The following is a 27,075-nucleotide window of genomic DNA, read 5'->3' as shown; positions in this document are numbered from 1 at the left end:
CCAAATTTATGTTTTGATAGCATAGACGGAAAATTACAAGGCTAAGCCAGAATTTTGGCTTCTTACCATCTAGTAAGAAGACCCTTATCTGGGTGCGTTCATGAGCAACCACACGAGCAATTATATTAATAAAAAAATTGGTTTATAGGTCAGAGATCCTACCTCCAATTTCCAGTGAATGAGTACGAGATAACCTCTCGCCTCACACTCTTAAAATCTATCAATAACCCTGAAAAGTATTTGCTGTATTAAACCGTCAAGTTTAGACTTAAACGTTATTACAGTTTTCTATAACGCAATTGGTATTGCGGTTTTAAGGATTAAAAAAAATACATAATGCCCGAAGGAAACCTTTTTTTCTTGAGGTTTATCTTCTAACTTATATTAAAGGTATAATTTAACGACCCCGGCTGTAAAGTGACAGTGTCACTTTTACTGTGACGAAATATTCGAGGGAATAAAATGGAGAACAGAGGCTGACAGACGCTTTTAGCATCCTCACTCCGCGTTTAATACTTGTTTTATTATCGCTGTGTGAATTTTTTTGAATATTTAGGCTGAGTGGCGCCATACGCTGGAATATTTTGAGAATATTGTATTAAGGAAATTAAGTATTGTTATATAACATTTTACTATCTCTAAGATGTCAATTAATGTTCCAGAGAAGGGGAGAAAGTGAAACAAATGACAAACACGGTTTATTTTATTTTGATTGCGTACAGCATCGCTAGTCCAATGGCAGGCCGGCAACACGACACGGCTTTGACCACTCAAAGAAAATACAACAAATCCATAGAAGTAAGTAATCGAGGCTTTGCAAAAAGTAATCTATTTTTTTAACTAAATAAGTTATAAGTCATACGGTAACTACTTACATAAAATCAATGGATACTTGTGTCAAGAATCCGAAGAAAGAAATTTTTACCTCTTAAATAATTTCTTTCACATTGTTTAATTACTTTCAATCTATGAGTTGGTTAAAATTTATCCTACTCCGGTGTTATAACGAGAACGTCCAAGAATAAATTATTTCCGCATTTTCCATTCCTAAAACGCAGTAATGTCCTTAAGTCTGCGGACACACAGATAACAAATAAGTGATAACAAATTGCGTCTTGCCACCTTCATCGCACTTACGAAGTAGGTCGGTTTATTTATTAAGGCATGGTATAGCTACACACACACACCACATTTCACATTTTTTTACCTTAACCCCCGGTGAGCACTGTTATATATGAATGTTTGATGTTCCCTTATAGCTGAATTGTCCCCTCGTAGGATTTGAATTTAATTTTTAACGATAAACATTATTTTCCAAATAAATTATTTGAGATAAGGGCACGACACACTATCGCTGTTTTAATATCTACAACACCGGTAGTAATTAATACGAGTCGTCGATTTTTCACTAACTACAACTCGTAAGGTAAGATGAAAACAAATTCCGCAATTCTAACCCAGAATATTAATATCAAATGCATGACCAACTTAACCATTGGTGGTTCTACCCTTACAACGTAATTGTTCGCAACCCTTCTATGAAGTGAAAGATAGATTTATAGTAAAAGTTTAGACTACTTGTTTAAACAGTCATTAAGTCATGCTAATTAATTTAAGTTTACCTTCTCTTTTTGAAACAGCGACTTACCTGTAATGAAAAATTATGTAATTAATTTACTTCGCAACTTACTTATATATACTGACTTTGCTTATTAATCTGAGTATCTATTACTTAGATTGCAAACATAGTTCCATTCCATGTGCAAAATGGAAAAGATATCCTGATAGCTATTTGTTTACTTGCTTATTTTCTTTATTCTGATTGACATACGGACTTACTATAAATCTCAACAAGTTAAATATCTTTACGCTAATACTAATTATGTTACTTTAACGTGCCCTCAACAATTCATCGTAATAAAGATAAAAAACCTAAGGTATTAAAAACCCGAGAACTGTTGTTATTAAAAACCCGAGTTTAAACAAATGTATAGAGAGATAAAAGTCTTGTCGTATATTAATCCCGGATGACCCGAAGCTCATTCGACAACTTTGGCCCATAAAAGTAGAAGGACATTACGAAAGGTATTAGCCGACCATTTGACCTTTGAAGAGATTCTATTCTAATCAGTTCCCTTGTAATTTATAATATATGGTTATTATAATTACAAGAACTTTCCTAATAACAACGCATATTTATAAATTTCGAAGTTAACCGCATTTATCGAATCGATTACAATTTTGTTAATGATGGCCCAGTTACATCATCGTCGTACTTAATCTGATTGACAAAAAACCCATAAATACACCCTTTTTTTATCCTACCACCGTATAAATATTTAGCTACTATAACTATGATTTACCTGAAATTCACACTTATTATTCATTAGCGCTTACGTCCATATGATATATGGTTTTGATTATTTATGCAATTTTTTTATTAATAAATTGTCTCTTCACTGAGACATAAGAGAAAATTACTATCTAGCTTATACCTAATAAGTAATTTAATTCTAACCTAGATTAATTACAAAGATATTGAACATAAGAAAGTATCCAATAACACTACTTACACAGTCTATTAAGGGAAATACCGTCTATCTCCGTTTCGTTCTATCCGTTCCATTTTTTCACTAACCACTGTTTAGCTCTTAAGAGATTACTTAATAATAGCTTAAATAAGACTCGTAATAGTATAAGCAAAAGTTAGAATGCGAAAAATAAGGAGACATTTTTTAAAAAGTAAATGCAGGTAATTCCGGATTCATACATACTATTATAAAACTTATACATCATTAATGCTAATTAATCTTCTAATTGAATAAGTCAATATAAATCGCCACAAGCACATAACTTCCGTAACCGAATTGGATATATGTGTTCGTTATTATCAACGTAATAAAAACGAACACATTTTTTTGTGTTCTAGGCGAGACAAAATAGTGGACTTGATGAAGGCTATAACCAAATTGACGCTGTTGAAACCGTTGGACACAGTAAGTAATAAGTAATCATTGTTGATCCATCCAGTCGTGTATTTACTTCATTCTCCCAAGAACAATACCATTCCAAATCGTATTGTAAAGTGTTGAAACCAATTGAGGTTTGCGTCGAGTTTGCCGCAACTTATTATTATCTAATTTTATTGCACCTTACAGGGCAATAACCTCGTAAATATTTGTTAAATATGCGTACAAATTCCGAAGGCTATTGCAACAGTCAGACAGTAAGAGCATTATTTTTATTTATGAAGAGAATTATTACGTGGGGAGCGTTTTACTGGTGTAAGCATAGCAATGGCTGTCTCTTATTTACAAATGTACTAAGCCTTTTTGTCCCTATCACACTCGAGTCACCTCGCATATAAACAGAAGTGAAAAAACATTATTTAACGTTAACGAATCTAACGCATATAACCAGAATAACAAGACATTGTAATAAACTGTCTTGTGCATACAAAGAATTAGAAAGCATTATGTAACATTAGTTTACGTAAACTAGAATTTAAATGACAGTGAAATTGGATTTATACACGAAAGAAATTTAAACGAGACACGTAATTTACATAAACTAGAAATAAACAACCGACTAGGAACTAAACAGGTCCCTTGAAGGGAAAGTGGTCGAGAGTGAAAGACAAAAATGCGGCCCTACAAGTGACATACAAGTTAGACGACAAACACTGGCATATCCAATTTATTAGGCCCATATGAAACATGTATATGAACTTTCTTTATGAAAATATACTGATCAAGAGATATTCAAGTTAGTATGTATTTTCTGTCTAATTTCGCTAGAAATAAGGCAATGTGTGTTGATAATTCTCTAAGTTCGCTTGGGAGTTTGTTGTAAAAACGAATACAATTTCCATATAAGGAGTGGTTTATCTTCTGGCGCCTGGTTGATCGTACGCTTATAATTGTTCTGTTTCGAGTATTTTGCTGGTGAAAGTCACGTATTATACTGGTTAAGTTGGCATTCATAGAAATAGTGAAGGAGTATGAAACTCGCCAGTAATCTTTTAGTGACGCATGAGATAGATACATAGTATCATTTACTACTTACTAATGTCAAACCTTGTCTCGGATTTTAAATATTAGTTGATACTAAAATAGTTTGTATGGCCCTTAAAGTATACTGTACTTTAAGGGCCATACAAACTAAGCTCAAGAAAAACTGCATTAACCTTAGCCCTGAACACGTATGAAAACGGCAAAAGTTAATGAAAGGGAAACAAACGGATATTATGCAGTAAAGAGCACTTGACTAACAGGAATATTAACACAAGATGAGTCGAAAAGCCCTGAAAGCTTTCACCCAAAGTAGGCCGAGCTAATGTTATGTCCATTATGAACTCACCGTACGAAGAGGGCAAAAATATAAATTAAAACCAATGCGCGATTCTACCATTTTTTTCTGAAAAAATCCGGTAAAGATTCCGCCGCTTTTCAGCAATTTTTCGTCCATGAATGAGTGCCCGTGGATATTTCATTTGCATCCTATTTAGAGGTAAAGTTGGTTGTTTAACTCTTTGAACAAAATCCAAGTGGACCGCCGTTTGTACAGAGTTCGATGCGAATAAAATATAGACGAATGAATTGGAAATGGTTCACATTGTATATTTATTAATTTACTTATGTTTTTCTTGCGCCGCATAATATTTGCATAAAGAGTATTTCAAGTAACGATAGAATTCCAAATTGAATGGATAACCAAATCTTCCAATTTGGCACCTTTCTATTGGCCTACATTTTCTACACTCCAGCACAATTTTCTTCATTACAGGGATCAAGGAGAGTAAATGAAATGAGAGTAATCATTTTATCCGTTTATTCTTCTCGGCCGACGCTCCCTAAAATAAAGCATTAAAAGACTGCTACGGATTATCACACAATTTATTCAGGTGCTTAATTTGAGCGGCTATCCCACTTTGAGACCAATTTATATTTTTATTTCACTCAAGTAAAGATCCCCGAAGATTTAGCTAAATTTTTCATCAGTGAAATCTTTCTTAACAAAGGGTATCTAAATACCCCATTAACAGCTACATTATCTTTAAGTAGAGGTTCTGTATCACCTCAATTTCAATTCAATGATTGTCTAGTTTGGGCTTACAGTTGTAACTTAGTTGTCGAAGCAGATGGATTGGGTAGAACTATCATTGGCAAACTTTGAACAATTATATTATGGAGCAAATGGATATTAGATTGAAGGCACACATTTCGTTGCAGCCATTAAAACTAGTCTGTGTGGTGGTGTATGGCAGGCTCGTAAGCCGAAAGTACTTCTCGATTGCACTCAACCGAATAGCAGGCAGTCCAATCGAAACTTTTGATTAAAATCAAGCAAACCAAGAGCTGTGTGATTTCGACTGGATGTAGTAGATATCTTTATTTGAGCAGTGTGTGTTATTCTCATATCGGGTTATTCGATTGAATTTCAATATTTGCCCAATCGATTACATCTCACGTGCCCTAACAGAAATATTAACCAATTTATCATCGTCAAATGAATGCCGTAAAATAACACATATTTTTATTTGTTAACACTTCGTTGGGAGGATACAGAAATACAACATAATTAAATAAAAAGGAGGGTAACTGGCGGCCTTATTGCTTTCGAGTGATCTCTTCCAGCAACCACTGCGAAATTGAAGACGTATACGTAGACGACAAAACTAATTTAACAACGCAAAGCAATTGAAATATATGTAAACAGTGAAATAAAAGAAAAAGCTACAAGAAAAATACAAAACATTTATGGTATGGTACAAATAATTTTAACTTTAATGTCATCACGCCCCAAAGTTAAATGTTTTATTAATATTCATTGCTAATCGAGAAAAGCGTAGAGCTCTAATTACAATCCTACAAGGTGTTAGGGGTCGGACGTCAAAACGGGTACAAAAATCATTTAAATAAACAGCGGAAACCTTTGAAGCGTGAGGTGCCTTTAGGAATTAATCCGATTAAAACGAGGGTTAGGATAGGGCGCCCAACGAGTGCCGGAATAGATTGAATAGGTATTTACTATTTACTAAAACATACTATGAACGCAATCTATACGCGATACGTATTGTACCGCAAACAACGGTTCGGTGGGAGTCGATACACAATATTATACTAGAATAATAAGTCCTGAATACATACCTCGTTACAATATCTTCAAACCAGGAAGAAAGGCACACAATATTATCAGCCGTAAGGATTTGGAGAAATTTTATTAGTTTGGGAACTAAGAGAGGTTACATTGATGCTAATACCTTGCCTCACGATAGTTCTAAAAAACGCACCAAACACTCACTATAAAATTCTAAGTAGTGGACGTAACTATTATCAATTATAATAAACAAAAAGTATTTATCAAAATAAAATATTTGTAATCAACCCTGATAAAAATTATTAAATTGAAATGATGTATTTCGAACACCCGTGTAATTTGTACTTTTACGATTCATACTAAATTTCAAAGTATTATTTATACATCTGTACATACATTATACATCTGGCTGTGATATATGAATCATTACCAAAGAAGAAAATATTGGAATTGATTTAATTTCTTATTCATATTTATTTCCTGCATACTCCACCACCATGTATTCTAAAAATTGTTACGCCATGGTTATAGAACTATTTATTGACCTTCCTAGAAGTTATAGATCACTGTCGTGTAGTTCTTTCAAGGGGAATGTGATTAAATTTTTAAAGGCAAAGTGCCTCTATAGCGTAGGTGAGTAATTGGACCTTAGATTTAACTTTGACATTATTTTATGTTCTTAATAACACATAAAAATTGATATGACATTTGCATGCCTATTTATATATGGCCGATTGTACGGATATTTGTAGTTGATCGATCTAATTGTACCACTATTTTGGCATATTTTTCATTATAACGTAGCTAAACAAAGGGCCAGGACATCAGGACGCTCCTAAGTTCCTAAAAGGGGTTGGGCTGGCTTATTTAAATAGATATGTCGTATTATATTGTAGTTAAGGGACAAGATCAATCAGACCTTATTTCTCTATGACTTTTACCGAACGTTCGGAAAATATTCTCCGAATCTATATAAATGTGTTCTTGGAGCATCAATGGGGACATGCTATTGTGTTCGTCTAAATATCAGTCAGGATAAATAGCTGTATAATCCCGTGTTAGTGCTATGATCCCGATGGACTGCGATGCCTGTGACGCGGAAATTCCATTAACCGCCGCGATTTACTGCTATCAGACAATTTTAGAGTAGAATTTACCCACTAATTAGCTGATTTACCTCACGTAATTGGAATTTCTGTCAGTTTGTACAACGGTGATTTCAAATGGTTTCTAAACGGAATATGTTATCGAACAAGCGTAGACTTGCTTTGACATTTAGGATATTACGAAACGCTGAGGTTATTGTAATTGAATCGATGTTCAATTCATTATTTGTTTTACTACATTCAAAAGACCGTACCAATACTTCAAAGGCCGGCAACGCACTTCTGACTGCCCGTTTGCCCCATGTTGCATTAATAAAAATTCTAGATTCAATAAGTTGACTTTTATCAAATACTTTTTTTAGTTTTTTGTAGAACACGGGGCAAATGGAGGCTCACCTGATGTTAAGTGATACCGCCGCCCTTGGACACTCCCAATGCCAGAGGAACGGAAGAGAAGAACTGGCAATGAACTCTCCGCCACTCTTTATCCCCCAAGTTTTTGTTTTACACAACGTTTGTAAGGAGCTGCAACCATTACAACAGGTTCCATATGAAATCTTAAGTAATTAATAATAATAAAATAAATTAAAATATGTCTGCTGTTGTACTTTTTTATGATTGTAATATACAGTTAATTAACAAGCGTATTGTATTAGTATATTTTCTCATATAAGTGAAAGTAGTAATTTTATTGATGAGAAATAAACTCAAACCGTAAAAGCTATAGAAATACTTACATACGCATAAACATAGTTGATATAAGCAATTTTGTTATGATTCAAATCTGAAGACGCATTTCAAGATGACATAAACTGTGTAAAAAGTTGTTGTGTCTTAAACTATAATTGTTTAACTGAAGTAAATACCTATATTTATGAAATATTTTATTTCTCGCCGCAATTAGAAATCAATTATCTAAAAGTCATATCGTCTGTGTCCCAGAATCGAAGTCGTTTAATTTGACAGTAACCGTTATCGTTCATAGATTGCAATCGTCCACATACAAAAACAAGCGGACCGATTAACAATAAAATGAAGTTTATACTTTCACAATATCTTTCTATATATATATAAAGTAAATCAGTGACGCTACAACCTTTTTAGGTTAACAACAATTAGTCTGGGCCTCAGATTTCTGTATGTATTTCATGATCTTTTGTCAAAAAGTAGGTGATCAGCCTGTGACTTGAGACACGTTACATAAAAACTTTTCTTATTTCAACTTTTTAATTATTTTGAATTTGGAACATGTATGTATATTATTTTAAAAACTTCTTTCCATTTTGCACCATTTCACATATTTTTCCGTGTTAATTATCAAATTACAATATGAAATGGGGTGTTACAGAAAATAGGATTGCAGTGATCGTAGTACCCACAAAGTGCGTATGGAGCCGTCCGCGTCGGTCATATTCCAGATACTTCAAGAGCTTGGTATCAGCCTTATGTTCGTATATGGTACTATCAACAGATACTTCATCTACACTTCGTCTGTCGAAGACCAGAAAAGATCAAGATATACTGGTGCTACAACCTTTTAGGTATCAGATTTCTGTATCTGTTCCGTGGCAATAATAGGCAAGTAGGTAATCAATGTGCCTGCTTAGCTAATATATCAAGGGTTTATTATTTTACCTTAAATTATGCTGGAGATTACGGTATCAAATTTTCACATTGAATGAAAGTTCGTATCGAATAATCTCTGGATCTATGCCGATAAAAAGTTCAATATAAATCTACATGCTTACCTAACATTCCTAATATGAGAAATATTTGTTTCTGTTTTCACAAGGCAGTAGAAATATATCACAGCCATTCTTTGGATATTTTAGGCATAATTAACCAATTTATAATCTCACCTTACATGAGTAGCAATTTCACGTCATGATTAAGGTTATTCAGTCGTGATTGTGAGCATAAAGCATGCACAAGACTATGGCCGTGAACCAATCACGACAAGAACGTGATTCTAAAATAAATGTTTGCGTTACAAAATATTTTTTATTCTGTAGGTAGCTTTATAATATGAATGAAAAGAACATTTAAAGTTTGGGATTTCATGTAAAACTTAGATAATAAATGAATGATGCACTGTTCAAACTGAAAAGTTTATGGTTTACATCATTCATGGATGAACATAGTTTTTTTTCTATAAAATAGAATCCCAATTTTTGCGAACCGTGCCTGACAAACACCGTCAACTTTTTATTTCTAAGTAATGCCGGTTTCCTTAAAATGTTTTCAAAGCCATTGCGGGACTCAAAAATCAAGCCGGTTCTAAGCAACAGCCTCAGGGATAAGGGCAGCACATTTAAGCCACGAGCCACATTTTTATTTTCTTATATGTTCGTTAAAAAACCGTCACTTACTAAGCATGTCCAAATAGATCCTACAGGCACTGACCTCGCAAACTTACAACTCAATATATAATATACCCTACTCGGTACTGGTCCCAGAAAAGCCAAGCAGTTAGTCTGGTTCGACTTTTCCCGATTTTATTTCGATCAATTTAATGTTATTTATCTATTTCATATATTCGCATGCGCATAAGACACGTTCTAACGTGCTTTAAACCAGCATATAAATTTTATGTACTTAGGTATGTAAGTTTATGTACGGGGGGGGGGGCTACAGATGAAACTGCGATGTATAAACGAGAAACAACCATAAACGCATGATGTTACTGGATCGTATTTACCAATGACAGATTAAATGCACCCGACTACACGTATGAAATTTTAGTACAATATAAACAATATTTTACTGTATACAACACTATAGACTTATTGTAAGCGCAGTGTTGGCCTAATGGCTGCAGCGGCACTCATCCCTGAGGTCGTAAGCTCTATCCTCCGCTGTGTATCAATGAACTTTTGTTATATGTATGTATCACACTCGCTCGAACGCTGAAGGAAAACATCGCTAAGAAACCGGCTTGCCTTAGATCTAGAAGGTCGGTGTGTGTGTCACAAGAGGCTCACAACTCACTATTAGATTGACTAATAATCATTAAACAGATACTGGTTTTTTTTTGTAAACAGACTTATTGTGACTTCCTAAAATGATGCTCAAATACACAACACATAAGTATAATTTAGTTACAATACTAGCGTAGATGATATCGTATGAAAACAAATTAGCAATTAAAAATTGCGTACAAAGGCCACGAGTTTTGCCATTACCTCTACCACTTCTTTCAGTTAATTATAATGGGTAAGATACATTTTAGGATTTATAGTTAGGTATTGCGACTGCGTAAGATTTTCTATATCTGGCAATATCTTAGATAACAAGCAAGACTTACAAAGCTACGTATTAAGTATCAAATTCTGTAACTAATTCCAAATTAACTTGAACAGTCCTTTGTTATCGAGAACACACAATAGTATTTGACTATATGGAATAGAAATTGGAATATTTCCTTTCCATTAACAACATGAAAGCAACACATTCCCAAAATTAATTAGCCAAAATATGGGCAATAACAGAACATATGAAGCGTTTTATAGAATAACCGAATAGATATATTTACTCAATGTATAATCAAAATCACCGTCTAACCAAATGGAAATAAGCAGTCAGTCACAAAGGGTTCCCTATTAGTATACGTAATCAAGCAAATATATTTTAATACTAGTAGCCACGGAAACACGGACTTAGGATGCTGGGAAGTATTCGGTTTATAAGCAACAGATATACATGTGTAAAAAGAACTTATCCTTCATAAGTTCTTTTTACACATGTATATCTTTTCTATAACATATTTTAATAAATATCTTGCTTTGTAAAACATGTGTAAAAAGAACTTATGAAGGCGCAGCGCGAACCATATCTATGTAACTTCCTCACAAACGAGTAGCCCGCAATATCACAGCACACAACTCACGAGGGCACTCTTTGTATTGAAGATGTCGCATAGGTCATTATCTGCTGTGATAATTATTTGCTATTATTATTATTTTCTTTATTACTACGTAATTATGTAGTTTCTAAGTAGTAGTTACTAAGTTAATATACACTATATTCGCGGATGCTTAGCGGACCTATGCGACATGTTCAATACAAAGAGTGCCCTCGTGAATTGTGCTGCGATATTGCGGGATACTCGTTTTCTAAAATTATTTGGCTTAAAGACTCCATGAAGACTCTGAAAAATTATTGAACCTACTCATATCCTTTAAAAAATCAATCGTAATGTCAAAATGGGCGATTATTAGAAACACGTTAAAGAACATAAGAAAAACGGTCTTAAAAAAGATCTTATGTAGCATAATCTATATTCCAGATATAAATATCATGATGACACTAGAATCATCGAATTATCTATTATTAATGCAATTATAAAAATCTATATAGGTTTAGGAAAGCAATGAGCAATAAGCCGCAAAATCTAATTAAAGTTAAAATTGTCTCCATCAAAATGCTTAGATTATTATAATTCTAGGTTGAGGCTAAAAAATATTAAATAACCTACATTTACTTTTATATCCCTTCTTCATTATTACATTTTGTATCATAACAAAACTCTATTGAATATTCAACATCCCTTTCATCAACCCACTTTACGATACTCAGTTTTACAAAATGTATTCACATTGTAGCAAAGTATACTTAAAATTAGTAAAACATTTTTCAAACTTGAAATCTTAATTAAAACCTTGATTTTAATTTAATTATAATTGGATCCGAATATCATCGATTCTTTATTCGATTCTACGTGTGTCTGGCTAACTGTATTTGGACAAATTCCATCACGTAGTATAACGGTCCCATGCTGTCTCTGCAGAATACCTCTTATTACAGCTCTGAATACAGTCATCTAGATTCGTACTATAATTACTTGTCAAAAGTGACAATCACAATCCGAAGGCGAGACACAGATAAAAATTTAATAACATGTATATTCGAATTCAAAGTATAGTTAATCTGTGGATTGTAATAACTTAAATTAAAATTAAATTTTACATTGAAAATAAGAAAAAAAACAGATCACTATTATTTGTGTATGTTAGTCTGTGGACTATTTCATTAATATCTGTGGGTAATGGTAACATAAAAGCCGCAAATTGTTCTTAAAAAAATCAATATACCACATTAAAATACAAGAAATACGAGTTACCGTTTTACTTGGAATAATAAATATATTTTATTTGAAGAGGTCAGTACTATTTCAATTGAAGTCGTCATGTTCCATCAGATGAAGATATACAGATATCTTTGACAAGATATGTATACCGTTATATGACTAGAGGCACAATGCAGTTAATCTGTGATTGTAGATTATGATCTTACCATGAGTTGAAGTATAAAATACCTAAAGTCATACTCATAGACATAGTACACTAGAACACAGAAGCTCTGTAGTTTTAGATGTTAATTTTTGTTTGTATGTATGTAAGTTGTACATATACAGGTAACAGAAAACAAATCTTTATAGATTAAAATTAAAACGATAATTAATTATTGAAAACACACTTTCGTCTCTGTCAAATTCTGTTTACGCTGTAATGAAGAGGACGAATACTTTCGTTTAACAGGTGATTTATGATTTGTTTTACTAAAAGCAGCCTTGTCATTAAACAATTACTACATCGCTGGAACAATAAGAGTAAACTTAGTAAAACAACTATTTAATTAGAGTTTATGTAGAATACTTTTAAAGCTATATCAAGTAATGTATTTTCGTCTGCCAAAGACAAAGAGCAATTTCTTTGATCTATCTAAACTTTTAGCAATAAAACTATTGTTACATTCCGATAAGATCTATTATTTTATGCTAAGTTTGAATATTCTTGTCAAAAAACGCGATAAGAATTCTTGCGAATCCTATGCTTTGTAGTTTATGGCATTTTATATATAATGAATATTTGTATATACGTAAAATAGCTGTGGTACCTTTTCTTTTGCCACAAGTGGTTCTAAATTCAAAACACGCCAACAAGTTTCGCTAACATAGAATAAAGAATCATTCCGGTGTGACCCCACATCAGGAAGTTCGAACCCGACCCCCGTCATTAATCTCATCTCATCCTTGGTCATCGCGATCCAGGATATTGAGGTATTATCAGAACACTTAGGTTGAAAGCCTTTCAACTATAACTACTATACGTTTACTGAAAGACGTGACGTTTTGTAAGTTACAAATCTTATTACATTTATGTACTATACCAGATTGAATACTACGTAAACTACTAGCTGAATATTAGTAAATCTATGTACAAAGTATTGGAATGAATATCAGTTTCTGCTTCATCATATTTTTATCGCGTTGTTGAGTTAACTAGGGTTTCACAGACCAGGACCAGCACCCAACTATGGTAAGGTGTAACGTACGTGTACATGTTAAAATTTTACGCCACGTACATTTACAAACATTAGTTAAAAGGACGTTGTCATCACTTACAATTTTGATCAACGTTTAAAAATCATAAGAATTGTATAAGCGTATTAAATTTGTTAATTTTGTGACGACTCATTTCTAGGCATTAAGCCTACCAAGAAGGTATCTTATGTCAACTAAGACGTCAGATTTGTCTCTATTCGATATCATTACGCCACAGAGGCTAAATAATTTTATATAACGTAAACATAAACCCAAAAAAAGTTATCACCTTACTTTTAACAAGGGTATAATGGAAGTAACTTTTAAGATATTTTTTCGATATTGCACAATACACTTCCATACAACCTTTTTTATCTTAGTCTACTTCCCGTAAAATATACTCATTGAACTTTCGAATAGCGGGAAGCTGGGAGTTTGCGATAACTCTCTCGAATACAATTTTTTTTATCATTCAGTTGCCATGGCTACCTCGTTATAAACTTACTGAAATCGTTTCTTTGTTTTTGTGCCTTTATTTAATTGGAGTTGTTTATCGTAAATGTCTTTTTCAAATTAATGTTGAGTAAAATTTATATTGAGTTAATGAGGTTATTTAAGGTCGCTTTTGATGATTATGAATATTTAGACAATTTTCATAGTCATGATAATATCATTTTAACCATTCCTTATAAGCCAACTCTGAGGATATATTTCTTTAAATTACTTTAACAAAATTCCTTTTTGAAGTGAGACTTCTTTATCGGCCATGGAAAAAAATGTACTGTTACATTTTTTTGGTTACGCGTCACATTTTTCCGTTACGTGCCATTTTTATCTTGTCCCTACTACTATTGATTCAAAAAGATTCAAAAATATATAATAACGATAACAATGATAGTAATAAATCTATTACAATTAATAAAATTCTGTAACAATCTTAGTAGTAATAAAGTAAAACGAAATAATTTTATTATTTGTATTCATATCAATGTTAATAAAAGTCTTTTGTTAAATTTTATTTTATTTAACCAATTTCTGTAAAGTTGCATACAGTAGATCATTTTTCGAAAAATAAGTTCATATAGAAGTTTCACTTCTTACGTGTGTACACTAACTAGTACACGCACACGTTTAGTTTTTTAATTTCACATTGTAATAATCGTTGAATTCAAACTCGACAAATATAAAAAGCAACCGTCATTTGTTTGACAAAAAAAATATGTGGTTCAACACCTCGTGTTAATAAAACGATATAACAATGTATGCGAATGAATTATTCTCAGTGTCAACAATGATACCTTTTAATTTTCTCATTACGTTACACCTGATTTATTTAACTTAATTGACTGTCAATAAAAATAATATTCTAATCATTGAGGACATTATTTTAATACGCATCGAGTATGTTTTACTTATAAGATTTAATCGGAATGAATACAGATAAAAAGTAATACGGTTAAAGTAACTATAATTTAAGATGTATCAATAAATAATAGTAATAAGAGAGCTGTATTTTAAATGGATTGGCTAAAACCGGCTATGGAACAATCCTTTGGAAGTCCTTCTTGACTCAAAATAAATAACGCGTTACGAAACTTCATAAAAACAATATTTACTTCCTCGAAACTCAACTACATAGCTTTTGATTGTCCTGTGACTGTCAAACTGTCAAAAGGTACGCATTATCGGCACCATATTGTGCTTTAAATTGTTAAGTATTCATTAATTCATTGATTGTTCTAATTAAAAGTTGTCTTTTTTGGGTTATCTCGTGTCTGGCATTGTTTCTATATACTGTAGAGATAATATTAAATGTCTCATGTCTGAGCGTTGTGGTCAGCAACGAAGCATCTAGAGTGGACTATCTGTTTCCACCGGTTCTGTCTTCTGGCTATGAGTCACTTGATCGGTCCATCTGGTTGGTGAACGGCCACGATTAACAATTAACAAGTTACTTGTTTAATACAATAAATTAAATACACGTTAAAACAAAAATGATTATTACGACAATTATTGATGGACGTATAAGACAATACCTACCAACCCATGTTTCTTCTAAGTTTTCTTTTTTATTTAACTTTCGAATGTTGCAGTATCTCCGTTACTTAGCATTTTTAGTTTTTACAATTATATGTATTCATTTGTACAATTAATATATGGGACTGTATGGATTTCGAGTATGACTTTGCGACCCCATTTTTCAACAATAATCGTTATATATCAGTTGATGTACATAAAACCATAATGTACACACTTTAGGTGTCTAACTATGCTCCTTCCTCAGAAACCCCACACATTTTGATGACCGTACAAAAATAGCTTTTCATTTGATCGCGTTTATACAGATAGACGCAAACGTCGTTTTGCCATGACATTATTTTAGTTAAAAATGTCTAAAATATAAAATAAAAATTTGGGATGGATACCCCATTTACTTAGGGGTTTGAAATATAGCCGATTCTCAGACTGACTGAATATGCATAAAAAAATTCAAAAGCATCAGTCGAGCCGTTTCGGAGGAGTATGGGAAACATTGTGACACGAGAATTTTATATATAGAGATAAGTGGATTTTAGTTATTTATTCGCCATATAAAGGAATATGTCTATATTAGGCGTATTGTAAAATAACTTGTTCAAAAATAACTTAAGCCAAAAATTACGTTAAATCTTATTTCTATGGGTACGAGTTCAATTTACATAACTTAACTAGGCACCCTTTATTATGGTAAGTAAAAGTTAAAAGTAATGAAGATCGTTGAAAATTAGCAATGAGTGGGTTCCATTTGCGAAACTAATTACTAATGTAAATTGCACAATAATCTTAAATTTACATTTATATCATAGGTTTTACCAGTCGTAATTACTACGAGACGTAGATTTTAATGTAGCGTATTGAACAGCTTTTGTGTACAATACTGTTTCAATAAAGCATACAAAATATAGAAATTGAGGCAAACTAAAATATATTTGTACGAAGGTTGCGTTAATCCGTGAATTTACAGTTTCACACCTCGCGAAATAGAAAATATTTATTTGCTACAATATAACTAACTCCATTGCTGTTATTTTATTACGAATCAATGATATCTGTTGCATGACGAATAGTGCTGGACTTGTGGTATGCAACCCAGATTTGGAAATCGCGCATTAAGATTATAGCTATAAGTAGGTGGAGGTAAACATAATGAGGGATCCGGCATGTCTTAAATGAAAAAAAATACATCCAGCACAGATTCGATGCCAAACCCAGAAAGTGTTTCAACGCCACTAGATTTGCATTATTAAAATAAATATATATACACTATTAATTCGTATTATTCCTGTCCAGAATTCCTTGTTTCGAAATGAAAATTGACCTCAGAATCAAACCTCAGAGTGGATCTCAGAAAGCTGGTTTTTGTCTGTCAATGAAATACTTTTCAATAAAACAGATGAAGTAATGTATCTGTCTCCTTTAAGGGAGATGATAGGCAATTTATGGCGTAGTTGAGACTTACGTACGCAAAAACAATTATTAACCCAAATTTTAACTTCTATTCGTATAAAAAATCGGTAACAACGGCGTGTACAATTTAACTGATGAGAAAATAATAATAGGACGCATTAATATTTTTTGTCTAACCGTATGTACTCGGAAATATCCAAAACATCTTGCGATCTTAAAAAGGCATTTAAAGAACATTTATTGCCTTATAAAAATTGCATAGCAAAATGTCTTCACTGTACAAATATTAAAAATAGTATTGTATCAATTGTAATAAAATATAGTAATACTATATATTGTACATATCTTTCCTGTCATATATTTCCTGTCAATTAAATAGTAGCGTGATAAAGCCTATAACGTTGAATCTAACAACCAAAAAAGTTTATTTTTACCCAAAAGTTCGACATTAACTCATCCAAGTGTATATTTTCCTCAAATGAGGGGAGTAAAATCATATTTCAACTGGCATTTGACTATATACATATATTATATAACAAATTTTAAAAATTTGTTTACCATTTGAATGAATCTTTTATCTGAATAATACTTGTTTTATTTCAAAGATAGTAAGACCGTAGAGGATTTGTTTTCGAGCGACTTTAAAATCAAATCAATTTAACGTGTATTTTTTATGCATAGTTCGTAGATTGATCAAATTATTCGAATTATTTCCGAATAATAAAAGCCTATGAGGCCGTTGGAATCCAGAACGGACCGATAATCTTTATGTTAATTTTTTTACACTTTGACTTTGTGATTTCAAACAAAATCCTAAATAGAACTTTGGTAAGGGCAGTTTAGCCCCGGCTCAAGTTTCTGGTGAACTTCCCTTCAATTGAATGCTCCGTCGCTTCGATTAAAGAAAACTTTTATAAAATGTTTCCACGTTTCATTTAATCTTTTCGTCTATTTTAAAAGGTTTTTTGATACGCTTACTCAAAGCCTACAAAAGATTTTCATGTCTATGTCTCTTTTAATTTTAAGTGTAATTTTAGTTATAAATTATTCAAAATCACAAAACTTATAGTAACTATTATTTTGACGTTCACTTTAATTACAGCTTAAAATTTCCTCGAAACTTTTTTCATGCCTTTATAAAAGCTTACAAAACAAGCTTCGAAATAATTACATTTATAGCCGAAAATACTGACCTAATGATATTTCTCTTTTTTCCTCATGAATACTTCACCCGACCCGGCTTCTTAGGAAAAAATATAGCTTGCTAAAACGCCATTTGAATTCATCACAGAACACGCCGCAATCTTTTTTTATTGGTCCTTAGCTTAGCTCGGCAAATTACCATAACGTTAAACTGGATATATAAAATATTAGCTATATATATATATATATTAAAATAAAATAAATCTTCTTACCATTAACGGATATTATGACACTGCTTCAATAGTCACGACACAGTTTCAAATTCAAAACCGTGCTGATATCGAAACGAGTCCAAAGTTTATTTTCACTTTCAAATGAACCTGTCCAATTCAGTTTCTCGATTTATCACCTAATAAAATCCTTACACAATCTGATATCACGATTCAATTGTTCAGTTTCACTTTTTACAAAGAATCCGTAATAAGTCACGAGATTCGAAACTCCAAAGAGGAGCGTCCTAATAAGTCAACGAAGTACGGAAAACTTCAGTCGAAGTCGTTCTGAGCAGTGAAAACGGACATCCCTAAGCAGCAAGCACGCCGCCCGAACGCCGAACAGCGACTATGATAACACTTCTTTCGAATGAACCTCCGAACCCTCTCTATAGTCTGCGTATAAGCTCTCTCGTTGCGATTCTACGCAACTAACGTGCCTGCACGGAGTCTGCATTAAACTAAAACCGACCCTTTGGTCATACAAACAGGAGACAAACTCATTCATATGAAATTCCCAAACTCGCCTCGTTCATATCGCGTAACGAGTTTACGGTACGTAAATCGTAGTAGATTTGTTTTTCAGTCTAGCCAGAGAAATCCGGTTCTTGATGCTGCGGCTCAAAGCACTTTTTTCCAAACCGTTTCCCGTTAAATAGAGCCTTTTTTGTGCAACTAGCAGTCAGTGGAGAACTCGAAATAACCGCTATGGACAATATGCCAACTTTCTAAACTAAACCTATAAGATGATTCCATCGGACCGGTGAATTACGTTAGTTTTATTGGAGGCCACTGTAGTCGGGACAATAAAACATTCAGTAGATTGGATATTGCCGGGCGACGTGTCGTAATTTCGAGTGGCGTTTTTGCTTGGAGCGTTATCGTTAATGTTTATTAAAACCGCGAGTGGACATTGCGGCGGTGTCAATTACTAGGGTTGGAAGCCCCACAACGTGCACAAATTGGATACGAGTCACTCAAAATGGATTAGGTTACGTTCTAGAAGTGGTATTATGTAACATCGATGAATTCTTCAAAAGTAGGTCATGAGTTGTCTACTTTAAAAGTCAAGACAAATAAGGAACAACTTGATACTATGCGCTGACATATAGGTTTGGGAATTACCAATATTGAAACCGTAACCCTTCGCATTCCCATGTCGATCTGGATACGGGTCGGCTGTATGTTTAGAAGTTAAGGGATATTACACACATTGGGATAAGGTACTCCAACAAATTACTAAGTAGCCTTTTTATATTAAAAGACGTTTTATAAAGTTATTGATTGTTTTAATATTCTTCCTTTATATAAAATATTTATTATAATGATCAATGAATCTTAGAACTTGTAATCTAGAATTTAGTATGAATTTGTACTTTGTTATATTTTTTGTATAAATAGGTAAAACTGTGCTTTATGTTTATGTTTGAATGTATATTCCGTTTATGGTTTTTGTGTTTAATGTAATTGTTTGAATATTGTTTAATGAGTTGCTGTAGGAATACTTTAATAAAATAAAATACAAAATAAAATAAATATTTTTATGCTTTTTTTAGAAATGTGTTTGCAAATAAGTAATATTAATTAAGGAACCAGTAAACCCGGGCCACACTCAACTTTTTAACACTGAATAAATGCCAGAATTGGCTCCAATACAAAATATGTACTGTGTTTTTATACACGCTAAAACATCAGTTTTACTTATAATCACAGAAAAAGCAGTGTAATGAGACACATTATATGATCATAAAATCTAGAAATGTGAACTTGCTGTCAATGCTATATAATCCGATAAGTTCTAAAAAATAAAAAGAATATGATTGTAAGAATAGTTATTTTTAGAGAAGACTTTCAGTGGCGCGTACCACGGAATAATACTTCGTATTACAATGCCGGGAAGCCAGCAAACAGTATAGCATCGCTTTGTCTCGTGACCCAATAAGGGTGTTACAAAGAAATTGAATAGGGCCTCTTTATTTATTATTTTTGTTATAATTACCTACGCTCCTCTCTTCTGCTCTATAAAGTTGTTTTGTATAACACGAAGCTTTTACATTGTCTGCTCTAAAAATAAAACTGGCTTAACAAGTAATTATTTATTATTCAACATACGCGTAGTATATATGTAAAGAAATAATTATGTTTATCCATTATGTATAAATATTAATTATCTATTATGTGTATCCATTCGTTTGTTTTGTTTGTCTGTGGAAAAGTCCCTAGTTTTGTCTTGTCATTTAAATTTTGTTTTTAAAAAACATAAGCAACAAATGGGGTTTCATTCGTCATATATCTATATAATATTAGATACGATACGACAACCTTTTTTTATTACTATTTGTTAAAAAGTGACATAGATATTTGTTGTTTTCTTTTTATATATAACATTTTACGGATAATAAGTAAAGAGACAACATCCCTAATGCTCTGAGACTAGCTGAGGATATAGTGGTATGGAGGCAGCAAGTCAACGTATCGGAGCTTTTCAAGACAGGCACGACCTTCAGTAATAAGCATGGTAAGCGGTCGCAATTGCTGGCAGTGCCTCGGGCGCGTACGAATTTACTTAGAGAAACACCATTTACGCGTGTCTTGCGCACCCTAAATATTATTTCTAGACGGATATATTTAGATACACACTGGCTGTATTCACAAGGATTGCGTTATTTATAATTAGTTATAAAAAGGTTTAGATTTAAACTTTTTACTTATTATGTTTGTAGTTTTAGTAGTTTCTATTGTATTAGTATTAAGTTACGGTAAAAACAGGAAAGAAATAAACAAATAAATTGAAAGAAAACAATTTTTTAACCGGATTAAAGCTTAAGTATTATTATTAACTTATTATTATAAAGCTGTAAAGCAGGCGAAACCTGGAAAAAATTAAATTTAAAATTATGTAAGTAATTATAAGTTTATAATATAATACTAATAGCTTTAATCCGGTTAAAAAATTGTTTTCTTTCAATGTGTAAAAGCTATGTTAACCAAAGACATACTATAAACAAATAAATGTTTTCAAATTCGTATTAGTTTTGCATTTGGTTCTCACTATAATGCTATGCCTATTACTCATATCTATACGTACTGAGTTTTTTTAAATAGGAAAGAAATTGAACTTTTAAGATATATTTTATAAATATATCTTAAAAGTGTCTTAAAAATAATACAATCGTAGCAAAGAGTTTCCTGCCTTCTCTTTTTATAAATTCTTCTTACTTACAACTGGTCAAATAATCGTTTCGACGTTCATAAGTGTTAATTTATTATCTATTAGATATTCATTTAAAAAACGGGCACCTAAGTAAATTAGCGTACTAATGTCGCCTTTAGGTCATTAAAAAAATTTTATTGTCTGTCGTCTATATTATAATCGTGTAAATAAATACGCGTTAAGTGAATTCTAGCAATTTTGTTATTATTTTTTGATGAAACCAACACGGCTTAACAATAATAATTGGTCGGCAATAAAGACATGAAGGTGTTTAAACTTTTTATAATGAAATAAAGTTAAAAATATAAAATCCTTATAGCGAGTGTGAGACTCCTCTTACAAAAGAGTTTATTCTTTGGTCTTTGACATCTCCAAACACGCTACAATTCTAACGCTCGTATCGAAGTGGGTAAAGTATCCAATGTCCTCCAGAGACGATTCAAGCCGCGACGCGACGCTCGCCTACTTTTGGAGAATAATAATGTCTATGAACACTTTGATCCCGGTAAAAATTCTCAACGATAATTTAACTTGCGATGTATTGAAAACAAATAGCGTCATATAGTCTACGTCATATTATTATGGGAGGAGGTCAAGCACCAATGAATTTCATTACACTATCAAACGGTAAAGGAAAACATCGTGAGGAAATCGGCATCTCTTTGGTCTAAAAATCGACAAATGTTTATGTTAAATATGAGACTGAATCATATAAATTACCACGACTGGTATTTATTATCATTATTTTTGACGATTTTTGCTATTAATTTATTTTATAACTTAATTATAATAATACCAACAAAACTATTTAATTCGTCATATTTAATTAATTAAACCTATAGCATGCCTCTCACAATGCTACCATTTCTAAGGTATCTATTAAATATGATGTTACAAACGAGATTAAAGACGTAGCCCTTATCCAGATCGCGAAAAATATAACAACTTGACAAACACAATTTTTGCCACTTATATTGTGTCGTGTCATGAAGTGTGAATATCAGCACAAATAAAGCGTCTTGTTTTTATGATCCTGTTATTTTTTATGACTTCACTTACAACGTCAAAGAAAAACTTACATAAGCAAATAGTATATGTTTTAAATAAAATTACCTTTCTATTACCAAGAAATATCGACGTAGTTGGTAGAATCATCTTTACGCATAATACACTTCATTGCTATCTTTGCTAACGAACCAGTATATTACGTAAAGCATTAATTTGTCTCTTTCTGTTAGATTTTTAATTTTCTATGATGAAAATAAACAGATTAATTCTGTGGCGTCGACACAGATACTGATGTAATCTATTACGAGACATACACGCAGTAGTTATAGTACAAAAATATTTGCAAATAAATATAATTGTACTCTCTCCACAACTTCATACGTCCATGACACAGACTGAGCTTGTAATTCGGAAAAGAGAAGTCACACATAGCGCTTAGTTTCGTTCCTGATCACTCCGTCACGAAGATGATCAACCATCGCGAAAATCGTAACTTCAGGCTGTTATGAAAAATTTTAACGCGTATTTTATGTGTGACTTCCCTTTTAAAACATGAGTCATTGTGTTTTTATTACTGTCTTAATTTTATATCTGACAGTTATTTCATCAATCGACAATAAAAACTATAACTATTTAAGAACTTGTTACAATTGGGTAATAATTGTTTTACCGTCTTGAATACTATATATATTATATATGTATTTTACTTTAAAGATATGTTAGATTTATACAAAAGGTCGATGTATGAAATATGAAATATAAACATTAAGAAGATTCCCCAATTCAGCGTTGGGCTGATCAATCATGATCAATCATCATGATCAGATTCTGCCATGAATGGAAAACCGGAAATGACGTCCAAGGTAAACTACGGGTTACGGAAACGTATTCCATAACTTTATACAAAAATATATTCAAAAACCTCGAATTTACTGTTACGTAGACAAAAGATTGTTTGAGATAGGTTTGGAAGTGCAAACTATTGCTCGTGTAAAATGATTAAACGTTTCAAATGTATATGTATATTGTAAAATAACTTAATTTCCCTGTGAATGCGTAAACAATGAACACTTTAATTACTTGTTGTGTAATTATTAACTTTATAAGTAATTAAACGCAACAAATTAAACGATGTTCATATAAACAAGTTCGCTCAATTTAACTTTGTAATAAAATAATCTTTTTTGTCGTTATTAAGTTTTTTATTTATAGAAAAAAAATGTATTTTGAATTTTCTATATCTACATTTTTAATATGTAATATATTAAAAAAGTAACATAAATCAAACAATTATAAATTATGCTAATCATTATCTTAATTCTTATTCGTTTGTGTTTCCACCACACCAACTTATTTTAAATTTGAGATTTTGTATACAATAAATAAATAAACAAATATTTAAGAAAGAATAATGTTATTTCTTGCTGAGAACAGTGTTAGCCTAGTAGTTGAGGCTCTTAATGTGCGTTCGAATCTGGGATTGAGTATCAGACAGGAAGAAAGTGGATTCCACTGTTTTTTTATTCCTTTTTTTATTTGAGAAAATGGTACAAACATTTAGCAAAGTTATTCGTTTATGTTTAGCGACGTCAGGTAAACAAACGCCTTATATATCTACCAATATGCCTACATGTATGTTTAATAATATCCACGAATATAGAGTAGTAGTAAGTTGTAAGTTACTGGTGTTACTGTGTATATCTTGACTCAATTCTATTTTATTTTATAAACATGTAGAAATAAGCATGGGTAAGCTTTATATGGTTGACACGAACAAAGAAATTAGACCAACAATCGAAAATTTTTGGCAAATTTCCTTGTGCTGTAGAAGCTATATTTTGTTGCTTTATGTATTATTGGGCCCGTCAAAGTTGCATTTTGGCCATATATATATTCATCTAGTCAATTTTTAAATATATGAATTTCATCGATATCCTATTTAAATAAAGAAGTTTTATAATAATATTGCATATTTAATGACTACGCTATATTATATATGAATGAACATTTAATGAATATCTATGTACGGCTTATACATAAATATTTTAAAGAGAAAATTAACTTTTGGAAAACAATTTCAGTTGTATGGTTGTAATCGACGCTTGATACTCGTTAGTGAACGGAAGAAAAATTTCCTGTTTTGGAGGAAATCGAGACCGCACTCCATAAAACCTTGTTAGCACAAACGAATCAATCTAGCTACAGTTTATAGTAAAACAACATACATTTCCCTTGACAGATTTTATAATAAAACGGCCACCGAAATATGACTTTATACGTATTTGTAACTGTTTATTTTTCAAAGTTAAATTAATTTCATTCATACACATCAATCGCGTAGTTTAGACTTGACTATATGAAATATAGATTTTCTATTTATCTGTGGTCCCTCTAACCAAAGAAAATTTCTAATTTAATTGTCTTTGTCTTAAATTAGTATAAAAGGAAGCAGAAACGATGATAGCCAATATCATATATTAAACATACCTTAATACACTACAATTAATATATAGAAGTTATTATTTATAAGAATGTGTTAATAGACAAACGAAGTGCAAATACATCAGTGTGTTAATCAAATTCTTACTTCCAAGCCAACACAAATTAACAATAATATTACTTATGTTAAGAGACTTCAAAATATCTTTACGACAACAACTCGGCTGCAGCGGGAAAATTTCCCGGAAGATACCAATTTAGGGGAACTCCCCTTCTTTTATGCAATTGTTATTTTTCACGACTGGGCTTTTTCATGAATTTCCGATCAAAAATAATTCGGAAGCATCATTTGTAAGGAAAACGAGGGAGGGCAATAACCTTCCAAGCTGGCTGACGCTCGTGACTTTGTTTATACGGTAGAATTATCAAATTATAAAACTCTCACTATTCAAAAATCATATTTAATATCATAATATAGTATGTATGAATATATTCCTATGTAAAGGTTTTTTTAATAGAAAAGAGACTTACAAGGTTACATATCAGAAATGTTATGGCGAGTCTTAGATATATGAGTTATAGAAAAGACCACTATTTAAATTAATGGCACTAAATCCTTTTTACGTCCAGCCCTCAGGTTTCTGTATCTGTTTCATGATAATTTGTCAATCTAATAGGCAAATTTTGACCAGCCTTCTGTTCCTGAAACACGCCGTAAAAATTTTCGTGGGTCTAAATCAAGCCGATTCACGATGTTCTCCTTCACCGTGCGATCGAATGTTCAATATACTCATAGATAGAAAGTGTATGGCTACTTTACGAACCAATTTACACATTTACGCCATTATCGTTTATTTATACGTCATTGTCCTTTGCACACTCTTGACTTCCTTCGTTTCATAGCTTCATTATAAAAATCAACAGGGTTTAGAGATAGAAAAAAGCTAATAATTCCATATAGAACTTTTGTTTCGAAAAGTTAATTAAGAGGACTTGACCTTTGAGACTTCACTGACTGAAATTGCCGACGCTACATTTACAAGAACATTTAATGCATATATATTTTCTCTGCTGTTTCACGGTGCTACTCAATATAACAAATATCTATAATATAACAATATAAACTACCGCCGTATAACGTATTAATTAGGTCTTAGCGTCCGGTCCTGGCTTTGATTCTTGGCGATAAACCTCAAAAAGTCTGCCTGAAATGTTATTTAAAAGTGTTTTAAATACAAATGACCTTTGTTAGTTCCAAAAGTAAATTCACAACGCCTTTTAAAATAATAATAGCAAATTTTATCTTCAAGTCAGGCCATAAATTCTGTTATTAATGAAAATGATTTTTTGCTTTTTAATTATTTTTAGTTTAGTAGATAGATAAGCTAGTAGTAGAACACGTATATTATTTTTTCATGTCAAATATTTTTCGTGTTCAATATCAAATTACAATATGTTCGTGTATCGTACTATCCATAGATACACCAACACTTCGTATGTCGAAGACCAGAAAATCGGCGCCGCCGTGTGCTGTTAGAACTACAAAGGCTGTTGTTGCTGTTAAAGCCAAATTTCATCGAAACCACATTAGAAAGCAAAAAATCTTACCCGCTTGGACTCTGTCGGGTATTGTAAAACAAGACCTGATGCTCGATGATTATCGTCGATATACAGGAGATGCCCTAAATCAATCTCAACAATTAAAGAGAGTGGATCGATAAAAAACCTTCTGTTACGATACGCAGAAAAAGCACAAAAATGTGCACGATTAAAGAACACTACGATAGGCAAAATAATAAAGCGTACACTCACAGTTCTAAAGAAGCTGCTCAAGTGGTCGGAAAGGTACAACGTGGTCATCATCCTGCGTCAGTGATGGTTTGGTGGAGCGTGTCTTATCTAGGAGTCACAAAAATGTAGTTTTGTGAGTGTAAAAAAAGGAGTGAAAGCTTCAGCCAAAGTGTATCAATATACAGTCTTGGATCATGTTGTGAAACCTCTCAGCAATACAGTTTATACTTTGGA

At 32.2% G+C, this 27,075-nt stretch overlaps 1 protein-coding gene across 3 annotated transcripts in view; it reads right to left on the bottom strand.

Annotated features, from left to right (window-relative positions):
- The window catches only part of LOC123708259 (brain-specific angiogenesis inhibitor 1-associated protein 2), a 141,736-nt gene extending 123,088 nt beyond the window's left edge, over positions 1–18,648 (bottom strand). For 2 of the 3 annotated variants that reach the window (XM_045658886.1, XM_045658885.1), the window contains exon 1: positions 18,390–18,648. The gene's annotated coding sequence lies outside the window, so the exon portion shown is untranslated. The remainder of the gene's footprint in view (positions 1–18,389) is intronic. The other variant, XM_045658883.1, reaches the window with a different exon arrangement.
- Positions 18,649–27,075: the final 8,427 nt, after the last annotated feature.

This window comes from Pieris brassicae, chromosome 4 (assembly GCF_905147105.1).
Source record: "Pieris brassicae chromosome 4, ilPieBrab1.1, whole genome shotgun sequence".
Classification (NCBI taxonomy): domain Eukaryota; kingdom Metazoa; phylum Arthropoda; class Insecta; order Lepidoptera; family Pieridae; genus Pieris; species Pieris brassicae.
This window is presented reverse-complemented; position numbering and strand designations above follow the sequence as displayed.